The sequence below is a fragment of the Pituophis catenifer genome, unplaced genomic scaffold, assembly GCF_029215685.1.
Source record: "Pituophis catenifer annectens isolate HBS135680 unplaced genomic scaffold, rPitCat1.0.hap2 SCAF_15, whole genome shotgun sequence".
In the NCBI taxonomy this organism is placed as follows: domain Eukaryota; kingdom Metazoa; phylum Chordata; class Lepidosauria; order Squamata; family Colubridae; genus Pituophis; species Pituophis catenifer.
In genome coordinates, this window is record NW_027256895.1 from 6,395,601 (window position 1) to 6,408,654 (window position 13,054).

The following is a 13,054-nucleotide window of genomic DNA, read 5'->3' on the forward strand; positions in this document are numbered from 1 at the left end:
AAGAGTTGAGTTTTACAGGACCTTCAATATGGACTATGACAATTTGCCATGGCCAACTCACCACGGCCAACTCACCATGGCTAACTTGCCACAGTCAACTTGCCACAGTCAACAGGACAAGAGTTAAACTAATATCAAAGAATGAGTGGAATTGAACCATTAACAAAAAGGATGAAAAAGGAGGGACAGAATGACGTGTGAATGGCAAAAATTCAAATATTTTTTATTTATTTTTAATAGAATTGTTAAAATTATCCCACGGTGAGTTTTCCCATGGTGAGTTGGCCATCGCAAGTTGTCCTGCAGTGAATTGGCCATGACGGGTTGGCTGTTGTGAGTCGGCTGTGGCAACCTGGCCATGATGAGTTGGCCGCAGGAAGTTGGCTGTGTTGGCAAGTTGTCCCATTCCCCTTCAGTGAAGCCAGCCTTGGACAAACTGCATGATTACCTGCCTTCATTACATTGCCTTCATTACATTTTCACTTCACAGGAGCTAGGGGGAGGAGCAACTGTCTGTGAGGGGGGAGTCTGAGAGTGAGTACAGAGGAGAAAGGAGCTAGGGGGAGGAGCAACTGTCTGTGAGGGGGGAGTCTGAGAGTGAGTACAGAGGAGAAAGGAGCTAGGGGGAGGAGCAACTGTCTGTGAGGGGGGAGTCTGAGAGTGAGTACAGAGGAGAAAGGAGCTAGGGGGAGGAGCAACTGTCTGTGAGGGGGGAGTCTGAGAGTGAGTACAGAGGAGAAAGGAGCTAGGGGGAGGAGCAACTGTCTGTGAGGGAGGAGTCTGAGAGTGAGTACAGAGGAGAAAGGTAGTGACCTGTGCGCCTAACGGCATGCGAATCATATAACTATAAACCAAAAATAGCAATAATATATTCAGGATTAGTGCACTTGAGATTGTGATTTTGTTCTATTTCAAAATGACCAGTTTAGTTCAGTGTAATACTTGTTTTGCAGCTGTCTTTCACAGTACTCTTTTCAAATTTGGGTACTGTCCTCTTTGTAAACAAATTAGTAGTTTACATAAACAGATTACCTATCTAGAATCACTAATCTGTGCTGTACTAATCTGCTCTCCAAGCAGAAATTAGGTGCCCAATTCAGCCATTCCACTCTATTGAGCTGCCACGCCATCAGTCCCCTCTACCACAAAGATCCTGCAGGAGAAGGGCAGTATGGACAACCGTGGGATCTGGCAGGGTGAGAGCTGTGAACCAAAAACACAAAGCTTTTGCTGTGTCCCAGCATAACAGATATAGTGCCCTTGCTGACCTTAATAGGGACACTAAAGTGACAGGTCAAGGTACTTGTGATACTGATAACTCAAATAAGCAGGGGATCATGGTCCGAGATGAAGAACTTACTTTGGAAAGGGGAAAGTGTGAACCAGGTATTACATATCGGTCACACACAAGAAGAGCATGGTATCCAAAAAGAGGAGCCACCTTCTGGTTGGTGATTCAATGGTAAGGGATGTAAATTTAGGAAAAGATACGGAGGTTTTGAAAGAGGTCAGGTGTCTGCCAGGTGCTACTGCCAGCAGAGACAAGAGGTGTATTCTTAAGATAGTCAAGAATGCCAGTAAGGACTGTGATGTTGATGATATTATACATCTTGGCACAAATGATCTGTCCCAAAAGGATGTACTTTCTGTGCAGAATGATTTCCAGAGCTTGGGGTATGAACTCAGTAGCATAGGTTGTAGGCTTATCTTTTCAGAGGTTTAACCAGTATACCAGTTTTACCAGTAAGGAACAAAAAGGGAAAGGCGAGCATGTAGTGGAGTTTAATGTGTGGCTAAAGGAGTGGTGTAGAAGGAAGGCTTTGGTTTTATTAGTCATGATGTCTGCAACTGGTCCAATGAAGAACTGTACAAAAGAGATGGGTTGCATCCATCAAAGAAAGGGACTGAGTTACTTAGCAATAAATTCACAGGTTTCTGGATAAACATTTAAACTGAACAGTGGGGACAGAGAATTAATTGATGCAGAACATTTCTGTCCCCAGCATTCCAAAATTAATAGGGCTATCAGTGCATGTAACATAGATGTCTGTGCGAGTAAGATTATCACCCCTGCTGTCAACCAAAACCAAGCATTTAATAGTGAGTGCCATACCATGTGCACTAATCAAAGAGGTGGCAAGAAAGTAGGAGCAGTCAGGCACAACACAGGTTATGTAGAGAGTAAACACAGGGTCAATCAAAATGGACTCAAATGTCTATACACCAATGCACAGAGTATGAGGAATAAACAGGGTGAATTAGAAATTCAAGTAAATGAGTGCAGATATGATATTGTTGCCATTACGGAAACTTGGTGGGATGAAACCCACAAATGGAACATAGAGCTAGAGGGATATAAATTATTTAAAAGAAATAGATCAAATAAAAGAGGAGGTGGAGTTGCACTATATATAAGAAATAACTACAAGAAATTCTGTAGAAATAGAGCACAACAATGATGAAAATTATCTTGAACGCATTTGGGTCAATATTAAACGGGGGGGGGGGGGAATGACATTGCCATAGTTCTATACTATAGGCCAAACAACCAAACAGAGGAAGTAGATGAACTTTTTGCTAGTCAGCTAACTAAGGTATGTAGGAAGCACATCACAATAGTAATGGGGGATTTTAACTACCCTGACATCAACTGGGAGACAGGTTCCTAAGAAACCTAGCAGACAACTTTGTTTCCCAAAAAGTAGAAAAGGGAACAAGGGGATCAGCCATATTGGACTTAATTCTCACTAACGGAGATGAAATGATAGAAGGTGTTGAAGCTACAGGAACCTTGGGGGCAAGTGATCATGCAATATTGGAATTCAACATTATGCAAACAGTAGTAGTAGAACAAAGTCAAACTAGAGTCTTGGACTTTAAGAGAGCTAATTTCAATAAACTTAGAAAGAACTTGAGAAGGATTCCATGGATGAGAATCCTCAAAGGGAAAACAACTCAAGAAGCTTGGGAAATTTTGAAAAGTGAGATTATAAAAGCCCAGTCTAGCACAATACCAATGAAGAAGAAAAATAATAGATCTCAAAAGAAACCAGCATGGCTGCATAAAGAACTCTCTAACAAATTGAAAAACAAAAAGGACAAGTATAAAAAGTGGAAAGAGGGGCAAATAACTAAGGCAGAATATCAGCAAATAGCCCGAGCCTGTAAAGATGAAGTGAGGAAAGCTAAGGCTCACAATGAACAAAGGCTTGCGACTAAAGTAAAAAATAACAAAAAAAGCTTCTTCCAACATATTAAAAACAAGAAAAAAGTCAAGGAAACAATTGGCCCATTGCTCGGAGAAAGTGGCAAGAAGGTGGCAAGCAACAGGGAGAAAGCAGAACTACTTAACTCTTTACACAAAAGGAAAAAACAGTCCAACCTATCAAAAACAGCACCACAAAATACAGATTAGGAACACAAGTTAAAATAGGGAAGAAAATGGTAAGTGAACACCTGTCTACCCTAGACGAGTTCAAATCACCAGAACCAGATGGATTACACCCCAAGGTTCTGAAGGAACTGGCAGACAAGATCTCAGAACCACTGAACTATATCTTTTAAAAGATCCTGGAGCACAGGGGAACTGCCAGAGGACTGGAAAAGAGTTGATGTAGTTCCCATCTTCAAAAAAGGAAAAAAAAATAGATCCAGGAAACTAAAGACCTATCAGCCTGATCTCAATACCAGGGAAGATTCTGGAAAAGATAATCAAACAACGAATCACCAAACACCTAGAAGCAAACCAAGTAATAACCAAAAGCCAACATGGGTTTGTCAAAAACAGGTTATGCCAGACTAATCTTATTGCATTCTTTGACAAAGTGACAAAATTAGTGGACCAAAGGAATGCTGTTGATGTAATTTACTTGGACTTCAATTAAGCATTTGATAAAGTAGACCATAACCTACTACTAGATAAAGTAGAAAAATGTGAGTTAGACAGCATCACCACCAGATGGATTCGTAACTGGCTGACCAACTGCACTCAACATGTAGTCCTCAATGGAACTGCATCTACATGGATGGAAGTATGCAGTGGAGTACCCCAGGGCTCTGTTTTAGGCCCAGTGCTCTTCAACATCTTCATCAATGACTTGGACGAGGGGATAGATGGGGAACTCATCAGATTTGCAGATGACACCAGGCTGGCAGGAATAGCCAACACTCCAGAAGATAGGCTCAAGATACAGAAGGATCTTGACAGACTTGAACATTGGGCGCTATCTAACAAAATGAAATTCAACAGTGAAAAAAAGCAAAGTTCTACATTTAGGGAAGAAAAACAAAATGCACAGGTACCGTATATGTGATACCTTGCTCAATAGTAGTAACTGTGAGAGGGATCTTGGAATCCTAGTGGACAAGCATTTAGATATGAGCCAGCAGTGCGCAGCAGCTGCCAAAAAAACCAACACAGTTCTGGGCTGCATAAACAGAGGAATAGAATCAAGATGACATGAAGTGTTAATACCACTTTATAATGCCTTGGTAAAGCCACACTTGGAATATTGCATTCAGTTTTGGTTGCCACGATGTAAAAAAGATGTTGAGACTCTAGAAAGAGTGCAGAGAAGAGCAACAAAGATGATTAGGGGACTGGAGGTTAAAACATATGAAGAACGGTTGCAGGAACTGGGTATGTCTAGTTTAATGAAGAGAAGGACTAGGGGAGACATGATAGCAGTGTTCCAATATCTCAGGGGTTGCCACAAAGAAGAGGGAGTCAAACTATTCTTCAAAGCACTTGAGGGTAGAACAAGAAGCAATGGGTGGAAACTAATCAAGGAGAGAAGCAATTTAGAACTAAGGAGAAATTTCCTGACAGTTAGAACAATTAATAAGTGGAACAACTTGCCTGCAGAAGTTGAGAATGCTCCAACATTGGAAATTTTTAAGAAGATGTTGGATAACCATTTGTCTGAAGTGGTGTAGGGTTTCCTGCCTGGGTAGAGGGTTGGACTAGAAGACCTCCAAGGTCCCTTCCAACTCTGTTATTCTATTCTATTCTATTCTATTCTATTCTATTCTATTCTATTCTATTCTATTCTATTCTATTCTATTCTATTCTATTCTATTCTACTTAAGAGATCACTAAGAAATCCTATAACTCTAGTCTATACTTGGGGGCGGGGGTTGGGGAGTCCCAGAAGAAAATGAAGGTCATGGTTTTCCTGCGACTGGAATTACAAGTTAATGTGGTCATGAAAAATCACAGATAAGATGAAGTCAAGGTTGATCAAATTAGCTACCTTTCAAAGCTTATTGAAATTCTAATCCCCTCCCAAGATCATCGTGCAATTGTGACCATTTTAACATATTTCAAAGGTTACTGTTTGGATGGCATACAGCCAAGAAACCAGTGGTGGGATCCTTCCGATTTAACAACCGGTTCAGTGATTGCGCATTTTGCATGCACAGTTTGAAGAAATCTTCACTTCCGAGTTTCTTCAGAGGAGTAAAACAGCTGATTTGCACAGCAATCGGCACTGCCGTGCGAATCAGCTGAGAGATAAAGGTAGGAAAATAGTGCGGGCGGGCGGGTGGGCCCCTCTAATCGTCAGGGTGAACCGGTTCGCTCCCAGCTGATCATCAGAGCTATCGGTTTGCCTGAACTGGTCCAAACCAGTAGGATCCCACCACTGCACTTACAGCTACAACTTGTACTAGGGAGTTCAAAAATGAAAAAAAAAAAGTCTTCCCACTAAATTGTTTACAAGAAAAATTGCCTCAGTGTGTCCAAAGTCCTATGACGTACCATCAATGTATTTGAGTCCACATGCAGTTAGAGAAAAACATCTCCCATTTAGTCACACCAATACACGAAAATGGAAAGAAGGAGATTTCCAAACGTAACGTTAGAAGTCCGAGAGTATTTTAAAATAGTAAAACCTTTTGAAGGAATTTGAGAGGAATTGCCTTACCTGTTCCTCATCATATATTCTGACAAAGGAGACAACTTGAAATTATGCAAGAGACAGATTTGAATAACCTGAGATGTGATCGCACCAATGACATAATCCCCAGGCTGAAAGGACTCATGTGGAAAAGAAATGAGCTCAATCCTACCCATTACTTTGCATGCTAAGTGAGGCAACGTCAGTAGGAATATCATGTGCTGCACCATATGAACATTCCCTCTTCTCTTTAGGTACATTTCTGGAATCCTATGGTGTGTGTTGTGCTCTTAAAAAGGCTTCCACAGAAAGTCATGTATTCTCCTTCACTAGAGGTCTTAAGGGATGCAGTGGCTCAGTTGCTAAGATGCTGAGCTTGTCGATCGAAAGGTCGGCAGTTCAGCGGTTGAAATCCCTAGCCCCGCATCACAGGGTGAGCTCCCGTTACTTGTCCCAGCTTCTGCCAACCTAGCAGTTCGAAAGCACATTAAAAAATGCAAGTAGAAAAATAGGGACCACCTTTGGTGGGAAGGTAAAAGTGTTCTGTGCACCTTTGGCATTGAGTCATGCTGGCCACATGATCACGGAGACGTCTTCAGACAGCGCTGGCTCTCCGGCTTTGAAATGGAGATGAGCACCACCCGCTAGAGTCAGGAACGACTAGCACATATGTGTGAGATGGAACCTTTACCTTTGCCTTAGAGGTCTTAAGATGGATGATGGTCTAGAAGAAGAAGAAGATGCAAAAGTCCCTTCCCTTTGAAGTGGGTTGGATTACGTGAATTTTAACCTTCCCTCCAACTCTGCTATTCTTTTACTTTAAGTAGAGATCATCAGCAGGAAACAATCGTCTTTTGTCCCTCTCTCATCCAGGAAAGGGAACAGGAGGCTGATTAATTTATCCGAGTAGGACTTTGGCTCCCATCTTCAATACCAGCACTGAAGGGTTTTTTCTAAATCACCCTGCATATGTAGCCATTGTTTTATCAAGGTCTTTCAAAGTCATTGGAACATGGCCAAGAAAAATAAATGGTTTTCAGTAATTGCAGGAAAGATAACTGCATCAACCCAGGTCAAGTGAAAATCATGGCTTTGCTTGTAAACATGCTCTCCAGTCCCACCCATATTCCCTTTCCAGGTTGAACTAATAATATTGTTTCCTCTAAATATAGAGTAATCTGGTCTCCATAGAGAAATAATAACTTTTTTTAAAAAAAAAAGTGGAAGAGAGACTCAGGCTGGTCTGGTAAAGGCTGAGATCGTCTCCATAGGCATTGTGATGTTGCATATGTGGCCCATAACTTCCTTAATTTACCAGGACAGTGAAAAATCTGATTTTGCATGGTGTTCATAGTCCACATTGGTTTTACACTTCCACTGTGTTTTACATTATTTGGAGCAAACTAGGACTTATGCGGCTCTATACTTTGATGGTGGACTTGTCAGAATAGAATAGAATAGAATAGAATAGAATAGAATAGAATAGAATAGAATAGAATAGAACAGAACAGAACAGAACAGAACAGAACAGAACAGAATAGAATAGGAGATCATAGAAGATCATGGAATGGAATGGAATGGAATGGAATGGAATGGAATGGAATGGAATGGAATGGAATAGAATAGAATAGAATAGAATAGGAGTTCATAGGAGATCATAGGAGATAATGAATGGAATGGAATGGAATGGAATGGAATAGAATAGAATAGAATAGAATAGAATAGAATAGAATAGAATAGAATAGAATAGAATAGAATAGAATAGGAGATCATAGGAGAACATGGAATGGAATGGAATGGAATGGAATGGAATGGAATGGAATAGAATAGAATAGAATAGAATAGAATAGAATAGAATAGAACAGAACAGAACAGAACAGAACAGAACAGAACAGAACAGAATAGAATAGAATAGAATAGAATAGAATAGAATAGAATAAGATATAATAGGAGATAATAGAAGATAATAGGAGATCATGGAATGGAATGGAATGGAATGGAATGGAATGGAATGGAATGGAATGGAATCGAATCGAATCGAATCAAATCAAATCAAATCAAATCAAATCAAATCAAATCAAATCTGGAAGGGACCTTGGAGGTCTTCTAGTCAACCTCCTTCTTAGGCAGGAAACCTTATACCATTTCAGACAAATGGTTGCCCAATCTGTTCTTAAAAACCTCCGGCATTCACAACTTCTGGAGGCACGTTGTTCCACTGATTCATTGTTCTAACTGTCAGGAAATTCCTTCTTAGTTCTAGGTTGCTTCTCTCCTTGATTAGTTTTCATCCATTGCCTCTTGTCCTGCCCTCAGGTGCCTTGACTCCCTCTTCTTTGTGGCACTCCCTGACATATTGGAACACTGTTATCATGTCACCCCAATCCTTCTTTTCATTAAACTAGACATACCCAATTCCCGCAACCGTTCTTTATATATTTCAGCCTCTTCTTTGTTGCTCTTCTCTGCATTCTTTTGAGAATATAAACATCTTTTTTACATCATGGTGACCAAAACTGGTTGCAGTTATATATTTTTATATTTTATATATTTTCCCCCTTTTATCGTCAAATTTAAGCTAATACATAACATACTTCTTTATCTTTGTAGAAATTTACATTGCTTCTTGCATGTCAAGTATATAAATTAATTCCTCCTAAACAGTTACATCTATACTCAGTATAATCATATCTTACATACAGATTTAACATACATTGACATGCCCATTTCTAGACATTCACTACACCTTCATCTTGGCATTCCTCCTCCTGTCCAACCGTTCATAAAATTTAGTCCAGATTTTGTAGTACATTGATTCAGTTTTATCCTTGAGCTCCAAGGTAAGTCTGTCCATTTCTGCACAATTGAGGATTTTGATTAGCACTTCTTCTTCCAAGGGGATTTCTTTATTCTTCCATTTTTGGGCAAAGGCTATTCTTGCTGCTGTTAATATGTGTAATATTAGGTAGGTTGTGTTCTTGTTATATTTACCCTCTATAATACCTAATAGGAAGAATTCCAGTCTAACCTCTATTTTTAATATTACAATCTCTTCTAGCCAACACCTTATTTGATGCCAAAATTATTTGGCCTTTGAGCATTCCCACCACATGTGGTAGAAGGTCCCTGAGATCACCACACATTTCCAACACATTGGAGAGTAATTTTTATTTATTCTTGCTAGTCTTGTGGGTGGGAGATGTTAAACCATGTCCATTGTTTTTTTAACTTGAATTACTAATTAAAAACTTTTTTAAAAAATTATATATTTTTATGGTTACATGCCAAATACTTCTCTAGAAAACAAAACACCAACCCTTTATGAAATAAGCATTTGGAAAGGCCCAAATAAAAGTCAAACCTACTTCATTGCTACAATTTATTTTTCTTGGTGTTTCAGGCTAAGATGGTAGACAAGGCAATGAAGCACTGCAAAACATCAGCATGATGAAAGGATTACTAAACAGGAATATAAATCCTAACTGAATAACAGAATAACAGAAATGGAAGGAACCTTGAAGGTCTTCTAATCCAACCCCCTGCTCAAACAGGAAACTCTATACCATTTTAGACAATTTCTTCTTAAAAACCTCCAGTGTTGGAGCATCTACAACATCTGGAGGCAAGTTATTCCACTGATTAATTGCTCTAACTGTCAGGAAATTTCTCCTTAGTTCTAGATTGGTTCTCTTATTGATTATTTCCATCCATTGCTTTTTGTTCTGCCTTCGGGTGCTTTGGAAAATAGGTGGACCCCTCTTCTTTGTGACAGTTTGTTAGGTATTGCAGCACTGCTATCATGTCATGCCTAGTTCTTCTTTTCATTAAACTAGACATACCCAAATCCTGCCTCCAGTCCCTTAATCATCTTTATTGCTCTTCTCTGCACTCTTTCTAGAGTCTCAACATCTTTTTATATCATGGTGACTAAAACTGGATACAATATTCCAAGTGTGGCCTTACCAAGGCATTATAAAGTGGTATTAACCACATGATCTTGATTCTATCCCTCTATTAATGCAGCCAAGGATTGCATTGGCTTTTTTGGCAGCTGCAGCACATGGCTGGCTCATGTTTAAGTGATTGTCCACTAGGGCTCTAAGATCCCTCTTGCAGTCACTACTTTTAAGTCAGGTACCACCTATTCTGTACCTGTGCATTGGTTTTCATTGTCTAAATGTAGAACCCTACTTTTCTCACCATTACATTTCATTTTGTTAGATAGAGCCCAGTCTTCAAGTCTGTCAAGATCCTTCTGTATCTTCAGCCTATCTTTTGGAGTGTTAGCTATTCCTGCCAGATTGCTGTCATCTCCAGATTTGATGAGTTCCCCTTCTATAAAAGGTAAAGGTAAAGGTTCCCCTCACACATATGTGCTAGTCATTCCCAACTCTAAGGGGCAGTGCTCATCTCTGTTTCAAAACCAAGGAGCCAGTGCTGTCCAAAGACGTCTCCGTGGCCATGTGGTTGACATAACTAAATGCCAAAGGTGCATGGAATTCTGTTACCTTCCCACCAAAGGTGGTCCCTTTTATTTCTACTTGCATTTTTACGTGCTTTCGAACTGCTAGGTTGGCAGATGCTGGGACATGTAACAGGATCTCACCCTGTTACGCTGCACTAGGGATTCAAACCGCTGAACTGCCGACCTTTCAATTGACAATCTCAGCATCTTAGCCACTGAACCACCGTGTCCCTTCTATACCCCTTCTACACCCTTGTCTAAATCATTGAAGAAGATATTGAAGAGTACTGGGCTTAAGGCAGAGCCTTGGGTACCTCATACTTCCCTCCATGTAGAAGCAGTTCCATTAAGGACTAATGTCAGCATTCCAGAACAACCCAACTCCGATCAAGAACTCTGAGACAGGTATAATCTCAAATCTTCCATTTATCAGTAGGTATACTGGCACATCTGGGAAAACCCGAATCTGAGAGTTCTAGGTTTTCCTTCAGTAAATCAAAATCCCAAATCCAGTCCCTGCTTCCTCACTGTCAACTACATGTTGAGTGCTGTTGATCAGACAGTTACAAATCTATCTGGTGGTGATGCTATCTAACTCATATTTTTCTTTTTTATCAAGTAGTAGATTGTGGCTTACTTTATCAAATGCCTATTTTATAAATGCAATTTATATCTGCAGCATTGCCTCAGCATTTTCACTAATTTTCCACTAATTTTATCACTAGTCAGCTCAAGACAACATGCAACAGACTGGAAGATTATTCATTGCATTTGACTATGCATCCAGAATCAGATTCATCACTCTCCTTCTGGTCAACTTAAGGAAAAAAGTAATGGGACATGAATACAACATTGCAATGCCTATGGGAAAAGCTCAGGCATTGAATGAAAATACTGCTGTCATTCATCTGCCTTCCTAAGACACATGCTCAAATATACACCACAATAGATGTATGGCATATTTCTCCTGAATTGTCTTCAAATATAAAGATTTTTTTATATATCTAAGACCATTTGGAACAACTATTACTTTTTCCCCAAACAATAGTAATTAAAATAGTAGATTGGGATTAGGTCACATAATTTCCAGCAGCGATGTTTTTTTCTCTAGATTGGGTACAAACTTTGGATGAAATTCCCCAAGTCCTCCCCCAAATGACCAGGTAATTCTAAAGTTTAGAATAGAATAGAATAGAATAGAATAGAATAGAATAGAATAGAATAGAATAGAATAGAATAGAATAGAATAGAATAGAATAGAATAGAATAGAATAGAATAACAGAGTTGGAAGGGACCTTGGAGGTCTTCTAGTCCAATCCCCTGCTTAGGCAGGAAACCCTACACCACTTCAGACAAATGGTTATCCAACATCTTCTTAAAAACTTCCAGTGTTGAAGCATTCAGAACTTCTAGAGGCAAGTTGTTCCACTGATTAATTGTTCTCAGTGTCAGGAAATTTCTCCTTAGTTCTAAGTTGCTTCTCTCCTTGCTTAGTTTCCACCCATTGCTTCTTGTCCTGCCCTCAGGTGCTTTGGAGAATAGTTTGACTCTCTCTTTTTTGTGGCAGCCCCTCAGATATTGGAACATGGCTATCATGTCTCCCCTAGTCCTTCTTTTCAACAAACTAGACATACCCCGTTCCTGCAACTGTTCTTCATATGTTTTAGCCTCCAGTCCCTTAATCCTCGTTGTTGCTCTTCTCTGCACTCTTTCTAGAGTCTCCACATCTTTTTTACATCGTAGCGACCAAAACTGAATGCAGTATTTCAAGTGTGGCCTTACCAAGTGTGGCATTATAAAGTGATATTAACATCTCACGTGATTAATGAGAAAGAAAGTAAGAGATCATATGAGAAATCTAAAGATTGGTTTAATGGGTATAGTCACATTTTTTCCCCCAGGATTGTTATAACTTCACACAGCCGCTAAACGAATGGTTATAAGTTGAGGATTACCTGTAACTCAACACACTACAGTATATATTTCTACAGAAGGAATTAAGCATATGGAATAATAGCAAATACTTTGAACTGCACTATTTCCTTCTGCACAGAATGTTTGATACTTCAGGCTAAGAGAAGTTCCGGCAGATAAAACAGGAGGAAGAGAATCTGTGGAAATAAACCTCATGAAGCTACCCCTTTGTGCCCTCAGGTGGCTCTAGAAGTAATTATATGGGTTGTTCCTCCATTCCTATTCCCTTCTGCTGAGAACCTTTGATGGTTTTGGCCTACTGTGGACTACTAAATCCACAGGTCTAGTGGATTTGCCACTGACCAGCAAATTAGTCTTATTAGTCAATAATAGGCAGGGTGGGCTGGAGGTAGATCTCTCACGTCACCATCAGGAGGCTGTGAGTTCAATCATTGGTAGCGGCAGTGTTGTGGACTGTCGGTTGCCGGCCCCTCCAGCAGCCGAATCAGAGGAGGGGGAGGCATGAGAGTCAGGGCCAGCATCAAGGCAACCTGGGAGTTCTGAGGGGAAAGAGGGAATGGAGCTGTCAGAGAGAGAGAGAGAGAGAGAGACAGAGGAGGAGCCTGGGCCGTCCGTCAGCCCTCAGATGGAGAGTGAACAGCCCCCAGGTCTGGAGGTGGTTGATGAGGAAGAGGAGGAACAGCTAAGTCCAGTGCCTGAGGCACGGATGCTCAGAAAGCAGAGGAGAGGAGAGTAGTGGAAATCTGTGGGCTGATC